General features: G+C 35.6%; 1 protein-coding gene and 1 long non-coding RNA gene across 3 annotated transcripts in view; one reads left to right on the top strand and one right to left on the bottom strand.

The window, feature by feature from the left end:
* Positions 1-17,000, bottom strand: part of LOC121730313 (RNA-binding protein fusilli) — a 101,480-nt gene that overhangs the window by 73,015 nt on the left and 11,465 nt on the right. The window lies entirely within an intron of this gene.
* Positions 2,021-16,577, top strand: LOC121730341. The gene is made up of 3 exons (XR_006036098.1): positions 2,021-2,128; positions 14,015-14,021; positions 16,567-16,577. It is a non-coding gene; the product is annotated as an uncharacterized LOC121730341 (long non-coding RNA).

Below are 17,000 nucleotides of genomic sequence, written 5' to 3'. Positions count from 1 at the left end.
AATTTTGTCCCGGAAAATGTACGGTTCTCGCACAATAAACTTTTATGATTATCGCCTAAACTATTCAATCTATTTTGATGAAATTTGGCATGGAGATTGGTGATACTAATTTGAATCTGGCAAAAGGAATGTTTTTTGTCCCGGAAAACACGGGAACAACTATAAACTAAAGTCCACGCGGACGAAGTCGCGGTTAGTTTTCCCATAAAAATAGCTTATGTCCCTACTCCCTTCACATGATCTACTCTATATCTGTGCCAAATATTGCCATAAACATTGCTCCAGTAGTTCGTAATTTCTAAAATTTCCCCCGGATAAATCCCACATTTTCCTGAGTTTCTTCGGTCGTATTAGTCTTAGCGCGATAATATATAGCCTACAGTCTTACTCAATAAATTATCTATCTAACACTGAGATAAGTTTTTAAATCGGACCTGTAGTTCCTGAAATTGACGCGTTCAAGCAAACATACTCTTCAGGATTACAATATTAAGTAGGTATCGATTTTTTTTAATTATCGCTTGACAAACTCAAGTCTCGATCTAAAAGACTATGAAATGGTATAATATGGTAGTGATGATGATGATGAATGTAATTTGCATAGTAGCATATGCTTTCCGTTCTTAAAACAACGCCGAAACTCCCAAACTTGTATCTATATAAAGAATCAGGAGTTCTCTCAGCACCTTCCGAACAGCGTTGCCAGATTTTTTTTTGTGCCAAGTCGGGACTTTGGAACTTTTTGAGTGAAAAAGCGGGATTCTCCAGTCAAAAGCGAGACAAAGTAAAAAAATATATAAAATCGAACGTTTTTTGAATTTTTATCTTTCTATTTGCGTTAAATAACGTTTACGGGATAATAGATAGCAAAAGTAGCCAAAATCCACCCCTCTACCTCCCACACTCTTATCTTCATTACGCTCCCTTCTTTCTCAGCACGCTGCACGTACGTTCGGGCTTTCCCCGAAAAGCGGGACTGAGCCTGTCCCGCGCGGGACATTTAATTTTGATGAAAAAATCGGGACGTCCCGCCAAAATCGGGACGTCTGGCAACGTTGCTTCCGAAACACGGTATACCAGGTATACCTCGGTGCAAAATCTTACTTGTTGGTAGCATATGCTTAGAATACTTATTACGAAACCGAAGTCACCACATGTTTCCCAATAAATTTTGAGGAGTTCCCTCGATTACTTATGGATCCTTCATCAGATCACCACTTTTGTGAATATAATACCAAATTAGCATGATACCCTATATACCAAAAGAAAAGTTTTGAAAATCGGTTTACAAACGGCGGAGTAATCGTTGAAAATAAGAAAACGAACATAAGAGTCCATATACGAAATTTTGCCGATTTCGCTGATTTAACAGACGTGATTTAACAGTTAAAATACAGTATTTCTATAATTTTTTATGCACAACATGTAAGATCATTTCAATTATAATCTAATGTTGGAGCTAGATTTTTGTTTTTTTTAAGTATTTTTAAATAATCCAACTCAAACCCGCGACAGTTTTGTGATTTTTGCTATAAAAGGTTTAGAATATCACCTGTTTATGGATTGTATTGACGTCTCGGTATGAAAAAAATACAATGTACTGTTGAGAAAGTCGTCTATACAATGTTGGAATTACTTTTTACCACTTTAATATGAAATAGTTGAGTAAAAAAATATGTAGGTACTTAACTCGGCAAAATTTTAGAGAAAATGGGCAAAGAATTGCTGTTAGTTTCGGCAACTTGGAGCTGTAATTCATAAAAAGAAAACGACAGAAATAATCTATAGATAAAATTCCATCCAATTCGAGAAAAACGAAAAAAAAAGAAAAGCAATTGAAAGTCGGTTAAAATTGTAGCCTATGTGTTATTCTGATGTATAAGCTATATTATTGTAAAGTTTTATTAAAATCCGTTCAGTAGTTTTTGCGTGAAAGAGTAACAAACATCCATACATCCAAACAAAATTTTCGCCTTTATAATATTAGTAGGAAGTAGGATATTGGTCGGACGTTGTCGGATCGCCGGCGCACGGGCGCACCCGACAAGCCGACCGCCCGACCAAATTGGAACATCTGGAAGCTTTGTCCCGACCAAATCGGCTCAGTCGCATTCGTAAAGCTGCCGTTGTTAGATGATTACATGAACGCCGAGGGAGTGACGGAGGGAGTGACGGACTGAAGGTCACAGAACGTGAAATAATAATAAAAATATTAGAATTAAAATCGGCCAAGTGCTAGTCGGACTCGCGCACGCCGGGTTCCGTACCAATATAGAGCAAAATTAGGCCAAAAATTGTGTTTTTGTATGGGAGCCCCCCTAATTTTTATTTTATTTTAATATTATTATTAAATATTAAAGTAAATATATAACTATGGATTTTGAGAAAAATTCACCTAGGGCCACAGAATATATATTAGTAGTACCAACAGAATTCCCACTCGTGAAACCCGTTTAAAAAAATAACAACTCATGCTACGATACTATAAAGTTCAAATTCCGACCGCGCAGTGCTAGGTGCCTACAATTATATTTGCCTACATGTGCGCTCTCTTTCTATCGCGTAAGAGGTACCCTTTCTGACGAAATCAAGATTGTCACCTTTTAGCTTCGATCACTAATATACAAGATACACAGTCCCATACAAAACCTCTCGAGAATCTGTCGCCGAGTAAAAGTGTTTAAAAAAGTATACATTTATCTCAAATCAACCTTAATAATAGTTATTAAAGATCTTTTTATAAAACAATGTACAATGTGTATTTACAAAGCAATAAATTTTTACGAACGACGCACGCTTCAAACTAAATTCAACCATCCGCGTATATGTCTTAAAGTTTAAATTATTACAATTCCAAAAAAGCACTTCAATAATTTTACGGCCGCACTTCGCCGCGCCGCTGGAACAAGGTGAAGTGAAGTATGAGCGGAGTCGTACTGTTCAAAATTTTTTTTGTTGATTGTAATAATTTTAATAGTCCATTTTTTAATTTTTCCTAAGTTTAATGTATAAAGTGTGGAGTAATTATTTTTACTTGTAATATTATGTTGTTCTAATATGTTTAATCTTATAGTTTACTAAAATATACGTGTATACATTGAATATAAATGCTTAGAACATACAACGCTCGCTAAATTCGGCTTGATAAATTGTTCGCATCTTTGCCGTGCTATAACTGATATCCAATCTCCACATCTAACTGGATCTCGAGGAAACCTAAAAAAATATATTCCTCAATAAAATAAATAATAATTAATAGCGACTCCACCAAATGGAACAGAAACACAATGTATAACCCGAACATTTTAAGTGGGCATGATAAACTACGATAAGTAGCTTTAGTATGAGTATTCGCAATTGAGATGGTTTATACCTCGTGTTGATTTATTTACAACTTAATTTTAAAACTGTTTTTTGTTGATTTCTTAACGAAATACCAATATTTATAATACAATTGTATGAAATATATTAGGATAAAATTAATACTTACCGGAAATATGAAATTCCATCCTTTTTTTGCGTTTTAAACGTATGATTTTTACAATTGTTGAACGAGCACTGGGACATGTTTCCCAGCGGAGCGTTCGAGCACTACTAAATCGAAAGTCCACCAGAATGTTGCATTTGGTGCTCTTTTAGTGAGGTCGTTCTTTGCCGCGAACTGTGTATCTTGTATATTAGTGATCGAAGCCTTTTAGAAAACAAAATAATCTTCTTTTAATTACTATAGCTACTAAAAGCAAACTGTTTTTAGTAATAATCAAAATTTAGTTACCCAACGTATATTTTATAATAGTTTTATATTCGATTATAGTGTAGGAGCTGGTCAGGAATTTTTTACAACTTAAACATAGTAACTATGTTTATAATAGCTATGTTTGTGTTTTTTCTTAATTTTTTTTCTATTTTAAAGTCTTACATTACTTTTTTGAAATAATTATTTGACTTTTTTCAATTGTTCATATTTATTAGATTAATAACGATTCTGTCACAGCGGTTAAATCAGTACGTAGATATATGCGACGAAAAAAACTTGCGCGCGCGTCGCCGCTCGCTTGTGAATTCCTTGTGATCTGCCCCTTAAAAGGGGTACTTACAGTTCGATACCTAAACGCGCGAGTGGGACAGGCCTACTCCTACCTATTGCCATTATTGATATATACTAGATGCCCGCGCGGCTTCGCCCGCGTAAATTAGGAATTTCACAGAAACCGTACATTTTCGAATAAAAATAGCTATAAATACTCCTTTCACGTGGTCTACTCTATATAAGTGCCAAATATTGCTCCAGTAGTTCGTGAGATAAACCCTTTCTAATATTTTCCCCGTTTTTACCACATTTTCCTGAGTTTCTTCCGTTGTATTAGTCTTAGCGTGATAATATAATCTAATATAGCCTATAGCCTTACTCGATAAATGAGATATCTATCACTGAAATAAGTTTTTAAATCGGACCTGTAGTTACTGAGATTAGCGCATTCAAGCAAACATACTCTTCAGGTTTATAATATTAAGTATAGATTTTTTTAAATTATTGCTTGACAAACTCGAGCCTCGATCTAAAAGACTATGAAAAGGCTCATAATCATGGGACGATGCATGGTATAATATTATGGTAGTGATGATGATGATGATGATGAATGTAATTTGCAAAGTAGCATATGCTTTTCGTTCTTAAAACAACGCCGAAACTCCCAAACTTGTATCTATAAAGAATCAGGAGTTCTCTCAGCACCTTCTGAACCACGGTATACCAGGTATACCTCGGTGCAAAATCTTACTTGTTTGTAGCATATGCTTAGAATACTTCTCACGAAACTGAAGTCACCACATGTTTCCCCATAAATTTTGAGGAGTTCCCTCGATTACTTATGGATCCTTTATCAGATCACCACTTTTGTGAATATAATACCAAATTGGGATGATACCCTACATACCAAAAGAAAAATTTTGAAAATCGGTTAACAAACGGCGGAGTAATCGTTGAACATAAGAAAACGAACATAACAGCTACCCCATTTTTAACCGACTTCCAAAAAACGAGGAGGTTATATATTCGGCTGTGGATATTATTATTATTTTTTTGTATGTTCGACCACTACTCCGCCGTTTGTGAACCGATTTTCAAAATTTTTGTTTTGTTATATTAGGTTTCACTCCAATTTGGTCCCATTTTCACAAAAGTGGTGATCTGATGATGGGATCCATGAGTAATCGAGGGAACTCCTCAAAATTTATATGGAAACATATGGTGATTTTGGTTTTATGAGAAGGATCCTAAGTATATGCTACCAAAACGCAAGATTTTGCACCAAGGTATACTATGGTTCCGAAGATACTAAGAGAACTCAGGATTCCTCATAGATACAAGTTTGGGGGTTTAGGCGTTGTTTTGAGAACTGAAAGCATATGCTACTATGCAAATTACATTCATCATCATCATCATCATCACTACCATGTCAGGGTCACCAATGTCACAACTCACATGGTTGTATATGGATACAATATACACACAACACCATAAAATATCATCAGTCATCACGTTATGTCCTTATTTATTTGGTATATTTCAAAGCGATTATAATATAAAAAAATATACTTAATATTGTTTCATAATGTTGTTTCAAAATTATGAAAAAATATTTCAAGTACCACAAAATTGAACATAAGTAACAAATTCAACCTTTACTCCAGAGCGTAAGGCACACATTTGGGTTGGACTGAAGGAAACGGGGCCCTATGGAAAAAATACTTTGAAAAACGACAAAAATACAAACCCTATGACCACCCCTTTTTATTATACCAATCGATAGGGGGTGCCAAGGGAAGCAAAAAAAGCTCACATAAACTTTTCTCAAAAATCAACCCCTGTCGAATGACAGACCGAAATGTGACCCTTGTTAGTATGGGGAAAATACTTAGAAAAATTTGGCTAAGGTTCCTAAACCTACGTCAATTAAATGTTGGTGACATGGGTTAAGGAGGATTGTTTTGGGTGAGAAAAACTCCTACTTATCGTTTCCACCGCCAGTAAACTCTCCGTTTAGAAGAAATTCGCATTTGAGATTTTCGTAATCTTCAGATAAGATCATCTGTTTTCTGATGTTTACGAAGTATTTTTAAGGCATCTCAAGGCTGTGATGAGTGGGTCTTACTTAACTACTCAGCCACGGATACCGAAGGGGAGGCTCTGGGGGCCCAGCCCCCCGCCAAAACAAAAACAAACACAACCTAGAAAGTCCAAAAGTAGGTTAGGTTAGGTTGGAACTTAGACCACACCACCCAGATATAGGGTCCGACCCGTCGACTTTCTTTTGTAGTAGTTTGTCAAATAAATTGGGGTAGGTTTGTAAACATTTACCAAGATTAAGATAATATTAAGGGGTTGAAGTAGTTTCTTACGCGATGGTTAGTAGGTAACTAAAAAGAGTGAAATTATTATTTTTAACATAAAATTAAAACCAACTTCCAAGGTAAAAACAATAATAACATCTGCAGCATACGGCATACCGCATAATACGGCATACCTAGTACTGACAAAAAAAGGTACGAGTTGAGCCGAATTATAGTACATAATATGTATAATAATTTGTTTACATCTATGATCTATCTAGTATCTATACGTCTTGGACTCTAGTCTCTGTGGACTGTGACAAAAATAATAATTACTTAGGTAATAATAAATCCGTAAATTTTAGAACGGGAGCGGGTGGAAATTTGGTGCAATAGGTACAGTACAGTACAGTAGGTAAACGTGGTGCGATGTGTCAGGTGCGAGCGGCGCGGGCTGCGGCAACAGGTACGGCGGTCGACGACCCGCGCCCCCCCCCCCCCGCACTCCCGCGCCCATTGAAGAGCCCACGCGGCGCGCACCCAGCTCTCCGTATTAGTGTGTATAAAATACACAATAATTATCAAAAATTCACGATTTCATCACATTATTTTGTTATTAAAACTAGCTGTCCCGACAACGTGTTTTGCCATATATTTTATACTGTTATTTTATTGAAGTAATTTTTTTTTAAAATTAAATAAGGGAGTTAACGAACAAACGGGTCATCTGATGGTAAGCAACTACCGTCGCTTTGGCTTTTGAAACACAATGGCAGTCAATAATTCGAGCGGCCCTTCGTTGGATACGATCCAAAGGGAGCAGTTGCTATTTTGGCGCCCCTGCCCAGAGATGAGAACAATATTCCATATGAGCCCGAACCTGCGCCTTGTCACCATGGCAACGTTCATCGCTATCCCGTCGGCGCCGTCGCACAAACATGGTCGCCGTCAGTCTCGAGTTGTAACAATTTACTATTATAAGTACAAGGTGAAATTATAGTGGTTGTTTTCCCGCAGCATAACGATTTACCTATAGTAGTACTTATCGAATCATGCATGTTATTTTTTAAAAATAAAAAATATTTTGTATGACGTACTATGACAACTTCATGCAGATATGAGCGAGCGGCTATGACCCGACCGATGTTTTTTTATGATTTGAATTAAAAAAAAACTTTACAAATCTATTGTACTAATAAGATATTATAATCATTTTACTGCGGGAAAACAACCATTAAAATTTCACGCAGTATATTCAACAAATGCACGTCTTATTAATATAAAAAGTAGATGTTGTCCCTTCTCAACCCTAGCTTATATTATGCTCGCTAGGGGTCCCCGAGACGAACTCAGAGGAGTTCAATAGGCGGGTCCACACTAGCGAGCCGCCTCGGGCGATGCCTGCCGCCCGCGGCAAGCGAGCAGCCGCGGGCGAGGCGGACGGGCGTACACAGCAAGGTTGCCTCGCTCGAACAGCCCGAGCCATTGCTCAAAAAGACACGATGGCACCGCACGTACGCACAGCCGTGGCAGCTTATGCTTTTATTTTGCTATACACAACTATAAAAAGTAGGAGAGTCTCGCCTCACACTGCGCGAGGCAAACGACCGAGGCACCTTTAGCATTTCAAAAAACCGACACCGCTCGGCTCGGCTCAAGTACGGACGAGCGCGCGCGCGGCCGAGCCCGCCTCGGGCGAGCAACGTCCACACCAAGCGAGCGTACGGCGCATGCCGCAACATACAAGCTCGTAATAATTGCAAGCATCGTCGGATGCGCGGCTTGTATCTAACAATGACGTAACGGGGGACAGCTGCTGCGGCTCGTCCCTAGTGGGTTGGTGACGCTTCTCCACGGGTGACAAGGAGGAAGGGGATAATTCCGACAACAAACGTTTACCGGACGAGTATGTCGGAGAACGAGGAGTTTTGTCACTTCTACTAAACGGGTTTGTATCTTTATCAGGCGGCATATTATTTTGGCTCGACATTGTGAAATTTAAATATACGTTATCATTACACTTATTAAGAGCTCTCCCGACTCTAAAAATCAAACATCGTCCTTCTCTCTTCACACTCACGCCCGTCTTTCATATGCCAGGTGAAAAAGGACGGCGCGAAATCATTGCCGAGTTAGTTTTACTTGAATAAAAGACGAACTATAATGATTATTGATTATGAAAAAAGTGTTTTGAGCAAATTTAGGTTTTATTAATGCCTTTTTAGATATTAAAAAATATTAAAGAAAAGACAGCAAACTTCGAAGATCCAAGCAAAAATGTGTCTAAAACAGGGTTTTTTGTAAAAAAGAAACTATCGAGCATTTTTTGAGTAATCGTGTTTTCGTCTTGAGCATTTAATCTTTATGAACTGAAGTTACTTGTGTCAAAAAATCAGTTTTCTAGGCCTTACAGATTTTGAGATCTAGGTTAAAGTATGGAGTCAAGTTAGGGTCATATGCGCTCTTAATTTACTTTAGACGTAACAAAAGTTTAGCTTAATAATCACAGTCAGCTGATCGCAAGACCGGCCGGCGCCGCGCGAGCGGTACCGACACACACAATATTTTACCTACCTACAATTCCCTAAATAAAAAGTGAACAAAGAATTTACTTACCGAGTTAATCCAAGAAAAAACGAGCAAATGTGTTAAAAAACTTACAGTACACGTAGATTACACCGTTACCTGGGCATTTTCAAAAAAACGTGTACCCTTGCAAAAATATGTCTATATTTTTTAAGGTCATTTATTTACCTTTTTTTGAATGTCATATACAAGGAAAAATATTGAACTAATGGAATAAGTTAAAAAGAACGCTGAAAACGTTATATTATTCTGATATTATTGAAACAAAATCGAATTTTCGACGAAACAGATTCCGTTGCGCGACTAAATGTAAAATATAATTTAATACAAAAAAATAGAGCAATAAATGGATTTCTTCGTTAATTTAATCTAGTGAAATGCATATTTAATTGTTTATTAAAAAAAAATTAGATAATTTCAAGGATCAACAAGAGTAGCAATTATTTTTAATCCATAGTGTGACTATGTGACCCAACCACTAGGTTATTTTTCATTTTTTTACATGAGTAAGTAATATTTAACATATTTAAAGGAGTTTTTATAACACAAAAACCTTTTATTTAAACATTTTTATTGTTGCACTACTTATAAAAGTAAAAAATTCTTTGATTTCATAGATTTAACTTCAATAATTAGAGGGACGAACATCTCATAATCATAAAGATGTGTTCACATGTCTACGAATTCCTAAGTTATTAATGACATCGGATTATATGCACGATCAAAGTGCCGAAATATCCATGCAAATATGCACGAAAAATGGTCGAAATATGCACAAAATATGCACAATCAAAAGTCACTTAATATTAAAATTTATTATTTTTTTGAAGACTTTTCCGGTAGTGACATTAATAAAAGCGCCATTTTTTATAATTTCATAAAATCCAGGATTTTTAATTTCTTGAAATAAAGACTTTTTATTTATTTATTATACGCCAATAATAATTTTCTACCAACATTTTCCGATTGCAATCTTAATGCCCATGGAAGTTAAACTACCGAAATATGCACTATCAACGAAAAATTGCCAAAATATGCACTATCGCCTAAAAAGTGACATTATATGCATTTGCATATGCAAGTATGCAAATGCATATAATCTGATGTCTAGTTATTATAAATCTGCAAATATCAACGACACAAAATGATTTTCAACTTTACTGATAGAAAAGTAGTGGAAATAAAATCAAAATAAAAAAAAAAAAAAAAAAAAACTTTTAGGTACTTACTTAAATTTTAAATATTTGTTATTGTTAAGTAAAGGCGACGCCTTGATAATTTGGCTGTAGCGATATCGATTTTTCAATGACTAAAGCTAAGAAATTAAAGTTCATTGTCAGTATTTATCATGTCTTTGTCTTTGATTTACCCATAGCATAACACGATTGGTCAACTTTTATAACACAGAATAATCAATCAAATAGACCTGTGTAAAAAAAAAAGGATTCCTATTTTTCCAACAGAGGAGAGTGATTTAAGCTTCCAAATTTGTACATGGCTTGGTTCAAGCATACACTTTAATTTGCCCATAGCTTATATGAAATGTATTTATGGTTTTTAAATTACGCGACAAAAATATTTTGTCGCTTACGCCCTTTCCATTTTTTGCTGTTCCATTGCTTGTTTTCTGTGAAAGGCCGGGCCGGGCTTTCATAGAAAACTAGCAATCTAAAACATATCCAAAACGGTTTTTTACTTTAACGCGGCGTCACCTTAACACATAAGTAATAAAAAATATATTTGTACGTTAATCGTACCAGTTTAAAAATCTCCAATTTTCTTAATAAAATCTGTGAATAAAAAAATAATTTATTTAAAATGTGAACTAAGCCTTATGCTTTCCGCCTGTTGTGACTTATCCGTTCCATTATATGTGACCATACGAAAAGTCACAAGTCGGAAGTCACGTAATATTACTTTCTTTTACTTTTAAAGTGTTTGTAAATAACCGATAATAGTTATCACAATTTCATTTTTTATACTAAATACTAAGCTAATTTTGCAACGTGTCAACAGTAGAAACAGTTGGAGAAAGTATAATAATGCTTACAAAATATGGTCACTTATCTGAACAAATAAACCGTTCCTGAAGAACCATCCAACCTGCGTCCGCGTCTTGTAGCAGATTTTTAACTACTAAATTCAAATTGAAGTTTCTCGATGTACAATGAAATATAGTGCTATCATTTAGTGCCGAAAATATTTTTGTAGTATGTTTATAAAACTAAAAAAAACGGTCACTAAACCGAACATTCCGGTCGGGTTGCTTTTTCATGATTTTAATTTTAATTAATTTGTAGTTAAATTATGTTAGATTTTTCAATAACAAGACATTCAATTGATACATTAAGTATTTAGGAATCTAACATATGTTTTTGAAGTAACTTACTTTAAGAAAAAAAATAGTTATTAAAGATTTTGTTACAACTTCTGGGAAGGGGACAGGTGAATTTAATGGGTTTCGGTACTTAAAAACCCTTATAAATCTCATACTAAATAAAATTTTATACAAACGTGAATGTATTTTAATAAAAGAAAACTTGTTTATGCTCCTACATTAAAATTACAAAATGTTAGTATGTAATTTTTTACAAATAATCTGTAGCGAAGTCAAGGGACAAGGTAAAAACCAGGGGTACACATTTTTTTGAAAATGCCCACCTAGCTATTTACACACACTCAGCACGAAGTACCAATTATATGTATTATAATATTTTAAAATAATAAAGGGATTTTCGCAAAATCACTCATCAAATGACAATAATTAATATAATATCTATGTGTCAGCCTACTGTCAGCAGTGTCAGCTGGTACGACTCAAAAGACTACTACTCGTATATAGCACTATAGAGACATGTGCTTTGTGCGGCAGTTCCATTTTAAAGGTGGCTTTCGGATCTTTGCCGCAAGCGACCGCGACCGGTAAAAATTCAAATAAAATGCTACATAGAATATAGGTATCATTTTCTACTGACATTTACGTAGCGAGTAGCGACCCATACTGCCGCCGGCGGCGCGGGCGGCGTATAAGCTAGTGGCGGAGTAAAATGAAACCTATGTCATAAAATGGCATTTCGTTTGAATTTTCGTCCGTGGCGGTCACTCGCGGCAAAGATCTGAAAGCCACTTTAAGGTTGTTATTAAAAAAAAGTTCCATTCTTCAAAAATATTACCCCCAAAAATATCCCCAAAATATTTTACCCCCTAAAAAACCCACTAAATGTATACACCTACGTACATACTCGTATACACAAATCCTTCAACAAGTAATCCCGAAAATCCCGGGACGCAAGAAGAACACCGGTTCTTCATTCCCTAGAATGGACGTATTTGATTGGAGCGTGATAATTTCGAGTCCATGTATTATATATAGCGTAAAAACGCGCGTAAAACGCGGTATCTGGATTCTGGATGCAATAGAAATTGAAACGCGCGTATACACTTCGCTCGTAAAACGCCCTATCTGGACTGACCATAAAGTTAATATACCTAGCATAGAAAAACAAAGGCCTGAGCAAGAGAGATGTCACTATAATAATAATAATAATAATCATTTATTTCGGACACTATACATCCATACATAAGTATTAGCTATTTAGTCTAAGTTAGTAGTGTTAGTGATGATAGTGTTAGTAATTATGTTAGTTACAATTTAGCTTAAAAATTATGTTAGTAAGGTTAGTTATTTACCACGCAGTGTTACTATCAGTAACACTGCGTGGTAAAGAGACGTGTCATACATACATGACAGCAGCACTCTTTTTTTGACGTCCAGTCGGCACGTGCCGCACGTTGACATTTTAATAAAAATAAAATAAAATAAAAAATGTTTTATTTCTGAGTAAATTTGAATCAAATTTTTTCAGAATGTCTACCTGATGCCTACCACCGGTTCGGGAACTACCCCGGCGAGAAGAACCGGCGTAAGAAACTCGCACGGGTTCCACTTTTTACCAAAAAAGTGAGAGAAAAATTATTCTTTTAAAATAAAGTTTACAATTTTGTAACTTAATATTATATACAATGTCAACATACATAATTGTAAGTCATAATATAATAATGTAGAAGTAGCCTTGCAAGAAGCCATCCTACTCCCAAGATGTGCCATCTTCTATGAAATAATTGACCTTATAATAAGCTTTGGCACACAAACGCTCTTTGACTACTTTTTTAAATTTAATAATGGAAAGATTTTGAACGTTTTCTGGGATTTTATTGTAAAGGCGTATACATTGACCTTTAAAAGATTTACTGACTTTACTAAGTCTGATCACTGGCATGTCCAGCTTGTGCTTATTTCTAGTATGTCTACAGTGAATGTCACTTTTAACTTTAAATTTATTTATATTTTTTCTAACATATATTACATTATCCAAAATGTATTGAGAAGCAACAGTTAGAATACCTATTTTAAAATTTCTTTAAATTTATCTCTCAGAGATTCTAAAGCAGACATTTTATAAATAGAACGTATGGCTCGCTTCTGCAGCACAAATATTGTATTAATGTCGGCAGCGTTTCCCCATAAAAGGATTCCATATGACATCCTACTATGAAAATAACTAAAATATACTAATCGTGCCGTGTCTTCGTCAGAAATTTCTCTAATTTTTCTGACTGCATATGCTGCAGAACTGAGCCTACCTGCTAGATTAGCAATGTGAGGACCCCACTGTAATTTACTATCAAGTGTAATACCTAGGAATACAGTGTTATCTACCAAATTCATCTTCTCATCATTTAATAGCACATTGGTTTGGACTTGCCTAACATTGGGCAAAGTAAACTTTATACATTTAGTTTTACTAGAATTTAAAAGTAAGTTATTAACATTAAACCAATGTACTATTTTTGAGAGAGCACTGTTTACCTCGTCGTAGTTCGACTGTTGTCGCTTCACTATAAAAATAAGTGAAGTGTCATCAGCAAAAAGCACTATCTCATTATTATTATCCTTTACTAGATAAGGTAAGTCATTTATATAGATGAGAAAAAGAAATGGGCCTAAGATAGATCCCTGTGGGACACCTAATTCTATTTTGGTTCCATTGGACCTTTTACTATTTACCTCAACCCTTTGAGTCCTATTTTTAAGGTAAGAAGTCAAAAGGCTGAGAGCAGAGTCCTTTATGCCGTAGTGGCGCAGTTTCCTGATCAATGTAGCATGCTCAACACAATCGAAGGCTTTGGAGAGATCGCAAAACACACCTAAGGCATCCTGCGACTCCTCCCAAGCTTCAAAAATACTACAAAGAAGTCCTATACCAGCATCCGTTGTGGATCGACCCTTAGTAAATCCGTATTGGTTATCGTGCAGGCAATCTCATAGATATCATGTTCAATCATGCTTGTGTAAGTGTATACGTGCAAATATTTTTACACACAGATGAAACCAATTTCGGTTTCGTTTGACAACTCGAGATTGTTTGAACTTTAATGGACAGACACAGTTTATCTGCAGCGACGCGTGCGCGTAACAACTGGAGCAGCGGGGCTAAAATGGTCACATTTAGCAATTCCTCTCAATCAATTCAGCAAATGAATCGTCAAAACTTTAAAACTGACAAATGTCAAATCAGTACAAAAATACAGAAATGAATTGCAAGCAGAGTTGCATTTTGCGATTTTAGAAAAATTTATCATATTATGATTCATATCATGATCTCTTCAAAGCGACCATTTTAGCCCCGCAGTTCTACGCTGCGGTCATCGCGAGTGGCGAGTGGCGAGTCGATCGACAACGAGCGGCAATATGGCTGCGCCACGTGATCACGGTACCGTATCACGGTGGCGGCGTCGTGCCGTAACACGGTGCCGGCGCCACGCCGTGTCTGATGGGGACGCAGCCTATCGGCTATCACGATTCACGTACCAGGCTCGGTCGATACTCGATAATATAACGTTATCTTTTTCAACGAAGGTCGACATCCCCTCGCTCATCGTAGTCATCGCTGACGAGCCGAAACTGCGAGTCGCCGTGAATAGCGAATCCTACGATTCTTGGAGTGTTGAGTCTTTCGTCTCATAAATTTTCGTCAAATAGGACGAATGGCTAGAAGCGAATTTTTAATTATTTTCATCCATTATTTTCATTCATCCCACTTTTACATTCTATTGTTTTCGGATGAAACGTTGAAGTAGGACTGTAACAGAAATTATGATCAGTCATAACTCATAAGTACTCATAACCATTTCGTTTAGTAAGGTTTACAAACTTTTTAGCATTTTTAGTACATACCTAAGTATTACTTAGGTATGGGGATTAGGTATGGTATGGTGAAAAGAGTTAAGCCTGCGTCTGTGACCTGGGTGACCCTAAACGTAGACGCAGCAGCTGTGTCTTATGTTTAGTGTCACTATACCTGCGTCACGTAGAAGGGTCGTAAGCGCCAGGAAATTAAAATATTCTTAAGACTGAGGGAGAGCCGTCCGTCGGTGCGGCATAGGGCAGGAAATAAATAACAAAAGCCGGACTCCCTTTAATTTTGGCTGCTTTATCCGGACGCCTGGCAACCCTAAATGCGGTAAATTGCACAGAACTTACGCTGAAGTTAGCTGGTACCGACTAAAAATTATGAAGATCGATTAAAGAAATAGTTATGTGTGTCCTAAAAAAGATCCAGGAGTTCCAATCAGATCACCACTTTCGTAAGCATGGTACCAAATTATATAATAAATAATACGATATACCCTATTGCCTATACAGCAACAAAAGAATTTTGAAAATCAGTCAACAAACGGAGGAATAATAAGGGAACAAAATATATAATAACCACCAAAAAATGCATAGATACCCTAAACTTGTTTACCAAAAAAAAATACTTACCACCAAAAATAGAAAGTCTAAAATTGCAATACTACCAGCTATTTTAGTCACGGCTACACTTCAAATTGTAATCGAACGCCAAATATATAGTCAATGATCATGTTATATTCAGGAGTCTGGACCTGAATCGCGATCATTATTATATTATTATTATTTATTTACGATAGTCAAATAGCGAGATGTAATTCTTTTGTTTCTCATTTTAAAATTAAAATGTAGTTCAAATTTGGTTTTTATTATTTATTATTTTACGGTTAGCAATATTTTTTTTGCTTCATTTTTCTTTAATAGGATAGCAAAATGAAAATGCTTTGGTTATAATTTTACATTAAAATGCTAGTATGATGTTGGTGATCATTTACTAATTTTGGTGATCGCTTACTACTTTTGGTTTAACAATGATTTATTTGGAGTCATTTTGCATAAATAGGATAGCGAGATGTTAAATCTTTGGTGATCATTTACTATTTTTGGTTTTACAATTATTTATTCGGAGTCATTTTACATAAATAGGATAGCGAGATGTTAAATCTTTGGTTATCATTTAACATTAAAATGGTGGTCTGTATTTTGGTCATCGTTTACTATTTTTGTCTGTGAAATATAACTATTTCTGGTGATAATTATAAGACGAATATGTAATAATAAAGGCACGCGCTTTGAAGTAAGATACTATAAATACCGTTATGTATTTTTTAGTGTCTTACTATATTTTTCAGTGTTTAAATATTTAGTAGTAAATTTACTACAAAATATTTAAACACTAAAAATATTTTTTTGTGTTTAAATATTTTGTAGTAATTTTTTATGCAGGAACCTAGGTAATTACTATTTTAAGCTGAAAAATAACTCAAACATGTTAAATATGTTCGTATGAGAAAATGATTTTGGTTACCTACGTATGTATAAGAATTTCGATGCCACCCGGCCCCTTAATAAGGTCATAATGTGACGATGCATGGGATAATTATTGTAATGATGATGATGAAGAATATAATTTTTAAAAAGTTTATAAAGACCTCTATAGAATTTGGAGAAGACAAAACTGTATTACAGAAACCTACTTGAAAATTATAATTAAATACATAAAAATAATCCTGTCTCTCGGCCTCGGCCCGGACACACTCCATCAGCACGTGATATACGTCCTCCACAACGTTACACTCCTCACAGTTGGGACTAGGCGTCTTCCTCATAAGGAAACCGAAAGCGTCCAATGGAATATGTCCAGACCTAAGCCGAAAGGCAGTGATGA

Source organism: Aricia agestis, chromosome 1, assembly GCF_905147365.1.
Source record: "Aricia agestis chromosome 1, ilAriAges1.1, whole genome shotgun sequence".
Lineage (NCBI taxonomy): Eukaryota > Metazoa > Arthropoda > Insecta > Lepidoptera > Lycaenidae > Aricia > Aricia agestis.
This window is presented reverse-complemented; position numbering and strand designations above follow the sequence as displayed.